The sequence below is a fragment of the Anabrus simplex genome, chromosome 1 (assembly GCF_040414725.1).
Source record: "Anabrus simplex isolate iqAnaSimp1 chromosome 1, ASM4041472v1, whole genome shotgun sequence".
NCBI lineage: Eukaryota > Metazoa > Arthropoda > Insecta > Orthoptera > Tettigoniidae > Anabrus > Anabrus simplex.
Window position 1 is genome coordinate 85,250,053 of NC_090265.1, and position 5,974 is coordinate 85,256,026.

The 5,974-nt window shown below is 40.8% G+C and overlaps 1 pseudogene; it reads right to left on the reverse strand.

Annotated features, from left to right (window-relative positions):
• Positions 1-5,077: 5,077 nt before the first annotated feature.
• On the reverse strand, positions 5,078-5,196 carry LOC136858874 (5S ribosomal RNA; annotated as a pseudogene).
• Between the last annotated feature and the right edge of the window lie 778 nt (positions 5,197-5,974).

Consider the following 5,974-nt stretch of genomic DNA (forward strand, 5'->3'; position numbering starts at 1 on the left):
AACTGGAATCACTTATAATAATTAAAATAAAACTGAGTTTATGACTATAATTTACGTCACAATGAACAATCATTGACGTCTTTTAATTTAACAAAAAAAATATATCTAGTGAGATTTGCGGTAATATGAAAAAGAAAATTTAATCTAAACAAAAAAAGCTACTGGCATGAACTTGAAGTGAGATGTGATATCGCCGCTGATTACATTCTTCTTCATGTTATGAATGCATAACATGTCTGATGCTTTAATTACCTGATGTCTGCATACACCGCTGTTGAACTTGAAATTCCTGGGAAAACCTATGAGCTGAAGTCGGGAGCCGTCTGCTGTTATCTTCTTATATAACAAGGAGTTGGCCTACATACCATGTACGCGTGTAGGGAGCTCCAATATAATTACGTCCACTCAATATATTATAAGAAATGGAAAATATTATTGAAACATCTTGTGAAGTCCATCCTCACAAGAAGATGATGTTTCTTTATCAGCATAGTACTCGTCTCTGCTCGGATACAACCACCACTTGTAGACCTCCTCGATTATTACTTCTTCAAACACAACTCATAGCTCTGACCATCACTCTAAGACCACTTCTTCCATTTGAAACATCTGACTGATACATATGATCTGATAGATATGATACCTCTCACCACCGTTGCCTCGACTTTTATAACCTCGCGATGACGACTCATCTCCCTACTCTCTGTTCATCCCTTCCACCTCAATATACAGTAGCTGGCGAATACTGACACTTGATCGCAATCACGTGTCCACGCACTGATGTCATCAGTCATGTGTCGTATAAGCGTACCCAAGCGCATTACAGTGACTATGCGGCATGAGTCACCGGAAAACCTACTTGCACATAACATTCTCAATTAAACATAGCCTCGATTGCAACATACTCTGCCAACACATCTGCCTTGTGTTACAAGCCACAGAATAACTATATCAAACCAACAAATCTCACTTACTAATATACAGCATAATTACAAACATATTTACTCAACCTATGATTAAATACAATATTATGCGTGATACCTAATTATTACAGTCTAAATGATGAGAAACAGAATATAAAATATAATGAATCCGGTTATTAATGATAATAATAATAATATTAATAATAATAATAATACTAATAATAATACTAGTAACAATAATAATAATAACTACTGAATGGAATCTGTAACCCTGTTGTACGGTTACAAGGTATATCCCCCAACATTTGCGTAGTGTGAAAATTGGAAACCACCGAAAACCATATACAGGAATGCCGACGGTGGGATTCGAATCTTCTACCTCTCGAATGGCAAGCTCACAGCTACGCGCACTTAACTGCACGGTGAACACGCTCGGTATTTTATTATTATTATTATTATTATTATAATTATTATTATTATTATTATTATTATTATTATTACTTATGATTACCCCATGGCACTACAGCCCTTGAAGGGCCTTGGCCTACCAAGCGACCGCTGATCAGCCCGAAGACTTGCAGGTTACGACGTGTAGTGTGGTTAGCACAATGAATCATCTCGACCGTTATTCTTGCCTTCCTAGATCGGGGCCGCTACCTCACCGTCAGATAGTTCCTCAATTCTAATTACGTAGGCTGATTGGACCTCGAACCAGCCCTCAGGTCCAGGTAAAAATCCCTGACCTGGCCAGGAATTGAACCCGAGTCCTCCGGGTAAGAGGCAGGCACGCTACCCCTACATCACGGGGCCGGCTATTATTATTATTATACATACACACATACATACATTATCATTATAGACTGTTATGCCTTTCAGTGTTCAGTCTGCAAGCCTCTGAGAATTTACTAAACGTCGCCACAATCCTCGATTTGCAACTAGTGTTGTGGCCTCATTTAGTTCTATACCTCTTCTTTAAATCGTTAGAAACCGAATCTAACCATCGTCGTCTTGGTCTCCCTCTACTTCTCTTACCCTCCATAGCAGAGTCCATTATTCTCCTAGGTAACCTATCCACCTCCATTCGCCTCACATGACTCCACCACCGAAGCCGGTTTATGCGTACAGCTTCATCCATCGAGTTCATTCCTAAATTAGCCCTTAGCTCCTCATTCCGTGTACCCTCCTGCCATTGTTCCCACCTGTTTGTACCAGCAATCATTCTTGCTACTTTCATGTCTGTTACTTCTAACTTATGAATAAGATATCCTGAGTCCACCCAGCTTTCGCTCCCGTAAAGCAAAGTTGGTCTGAAAACAGACCGATGTAAAGATAGTTTCGTCTGGGAGCTGACTTCCTTCTTACAGAATACTGTTGATCGCAACTGCGAGCTCACTGCGTTAGCTTTACTACACCTTGATTCAATCTCACTTACTATATTACCATCCTGGGAGAACATACAACCTAAATACTTGAAATTATCCACCTGTTCTAGCTTTGTATCACCAATCTGACATTCAATTCTGTTGAATTTCTTACCTACTGGCATCAATTTAGTCTTCGAGAGGCTAATTTTCATACCATACTCATTGCACCTATTTTCAAGTTCTAAGATATTAGACTGCAGGCTTTCGGCACAGTCTGCCATTAAGACCAAGTCGCCAGCATAGGCCAAACTGCTTACTATATTTCCACCTAAGTGAATCCCTCCCAGCCATTTTATACCTTTCAGCAGATGATCTATGTAAACTACGAACAGGAAAGGTGAAAGATTACAGCCTTGTCTAACCCCTGTAAATACCCTGAACCAAGAACTCATTCTACCATCAATTCTAACTGAAGCCGAATTGTCAACATAAATGCCTTTGATTGATTTTAATAATCTACCTTAATTCCATAGTCCCCCAGTATAGTAAACATCTTTTCCCTCGGTACCCTGTCGTATGCTTTCTCTAGATCTACGAAACATAAACACAACTGCCTATTCTTCTCGTAGCATTTTTCAATTACCTGGCGCATACTGAAAATCTGATCCTGACAGCCTCTCTGTGGTCTGAAACCACACTGGTTTTCATCCAACTTCCTCTCAACGACTGATCGCACCCTCCCTTCCAAGATGCCAGTGAATACTTTGCCTGGTATACTAGTCAATGAGATACCTCGATAGTTGTTGCAATCCTTCCTGTTCCCTTGCTTATAGATAGGTGCAATTACTGCTTTTGTCCAATCTGAAGGTACCTTACCAACACTCCACGCTAATTTTACTACTCTATGAAGCCATTTCATCCCTGCCTGCCCACTATACTTCACCATTTCAGGTCTAATTTCATCTATTCCTGCTGCCTTATGACAATGGAGTATTTTTACCATCCTCTCCACTTCCTCAAGCGCAATTTCACCCACATCATTTTCCTCCTCCCCATGAGCTTGGCTGTTTGCAACACCACCAGGATGATTTCCTTTTACGTTGAGAAGATGTTCAAAATATTCCCTCCACCTCTCCAGTGATTCCCTGGGATCTATTATGAGTTCACCTGAATTACTCAAAACACTGTTCATTTCCTTTTTCCCTCCCTTCCTAAGATTCTTTATTACTGTCCAGAAAGATTTCCCTGCTGCTTGACCTAGCCTTTCCCGGTTATTACCAAAATCTTCCCATGACTTATTTTTGGATTCAACAACTATTTGTTTCGCTCTGTTTCTTTCATCTACGTACAAATCCCTGTCTGCCTCGGGGCTTGTTTGGAGCCATTTCTGATAAGCCTTCTTTTTACGTTTACGGGCTGCTCTCACTTCATCATTCCACCAAGATGTTCGCCTTTCCCCACCTTTACACACAGTTGTTCCTAGGCATTCCCCTGCTGTTTCTACTACAGCATCCCTGTATGCCAACCATTCACTTTCTATACCCTGAACCTGCTTACTGTCTACTGTTCGAAACGTTCATATCCATGTACTTCTGTCTAATTTCCTCGTCCTGCAGATTTTCTACCCTTATTCGTTTGCAGACAGATTTCACTTTATCTACCCTAGGCCTAGAGATAGTTCACTACAGATCAGATAGTGATCTGTATGATCGAAAAATCCCCGGAAAACTAGTACATTCCTAACAGATTTCCTGAATACAAAGTCTGTTAAGATATAGTCTATTATGGATCTGGTACTTCTAGCCTCCCGTGTGTATCGGTGAATAGCCTTATGCTTGAAGAATGTATTCGTAACAGCTAAACCCATACTAGCACAGAAGTCCAGCAAACGCTTCCCGTTCCCATTAGCTTCCATATCTTCCCCACATTTACCAATCACCCTTTCGTATCCTTCAGTTCTATTCCCAACTCCCGCATTGAAATCGCCCATTAGCACTATTCTATCCTTGCTGTTGACCCTGACCACGATGTCACTCAATGCTTCATAAAACTTGTCAACTTCATCCTCATCTGCACCCTCACATGGTGAATACACGGGCACAATTCTTGTCCTAATTTCTCCAACTGACAAGTCTACCCACATCATTCGCTCATTTACGTGCCTAACAGAAACTATGTTGCGTGCAATGGTATTCCTGATAAAGAGCCCTACCCCAGACTCTGCCCTTCCCTTTCTAACACCCGTCAAGTACACTTTATAAACTCCTATCTCTTCCTCATTATCTCCCCTTACCCGAATATCACTTACTCCTAGCACATCCAGATGCAACCTCTTTGCTGACTCAGCCAGTTCTACCTTCTTTCTTCCATAAGCCCCATTAATATTGATAGCTCCCCATCGAATTCCATTTCGTTCGCCAAGTCGTTTCCAAGGAGTCCCTCGCCTGTCAAATGGGAGTGGGACTCCATTACTCCCATAGGTCCGAGGCTTGCTTAAAATGTTCTGAGTTCGGTAAATTCATGAAGCAAGATGCTACCCTATTTGCACATAGTCCAAGTGAGGATCTATCCTCTAACGGGTTATGGACCACTGGTGAATTGTATGGTCCTAGCCGCCTGAGCACAAGGAGGGCCACGACTCAGAATATGTCCGAGATGCCCACTCCCATTCCATAGCAACTGTTATCCCGACTCTCAGGACCACTTACTAGGCAACTCAGCCGTTGCCCATGGTTCACGAACTAGGACGTGACTACAGTAACCCACAAACATGAACCATAAAGGGAATTGAGCCAACAGCACGTGGTGTTCCCAAGCGGTTATCCATCCAAGTACTGACCACGGCCAATGTTGCTTAACTGCGGTGATCGGACGAGAACCGGTTTATTCAACATGGTATGGCCGTTATTATTATCATTATTATTATTATTATTATTATTATTATTATTATTATTATTATTATTTCAGCAACCAGTCCGAAAGGTTTAGATGCCTTGATAGTGATAAAATTGTACGCTTTCCGTTAAACAGTACGTAGGCCTATACTGCGTCCCCATAGTTTTTGACATATTCAAACGTGACCTCCCCCTACTTAACAGTGCCTTTTATAAGAAGAGTGGTACGGGAGAAGGAGAATCATTGTGGATTCAGTTCGCGATGTGTGTTTGGTAAATATGAAGTTCGTGAAATGGTTTTTTTCTTTGAGTACCAACGCGAAATAGGAAATTTTGTGACAAAACTAAGTAACTATCTACAACTTTTGAATCGGTAAATAATTATATTTTTATACATTTATATATTTTATATATTCTTATAAAATGTTTTAACTGTTATGCATATAAAATGTGTTTCTGATATATGTGTTCGTTTTCTTCGTTTTCTTTAGAAAATATTTTCTATTTCTTTCGTACGTGTCATTTTTATTTTGGAAAACCTTTTATACGACACCACGACCCCTTTGGGGTTCAGGAAGCCAAGTCTGAGAAACGCAGTATCACCATTTTAATAGAGCCAGATAACGCAGTGTCCGTCTGGCTGATTCTCCTTCAGCGTGTCTCTGTTATTGCACTTCGACCGCAATGTCGTAACCTAGATTGACTGTGCTTTCACGACTTTTCTGAATTTACATATCCAGCTAACATCCGAGTGATTGAAATCTCTCCACCCACGTTAACGTATATGGCTCTG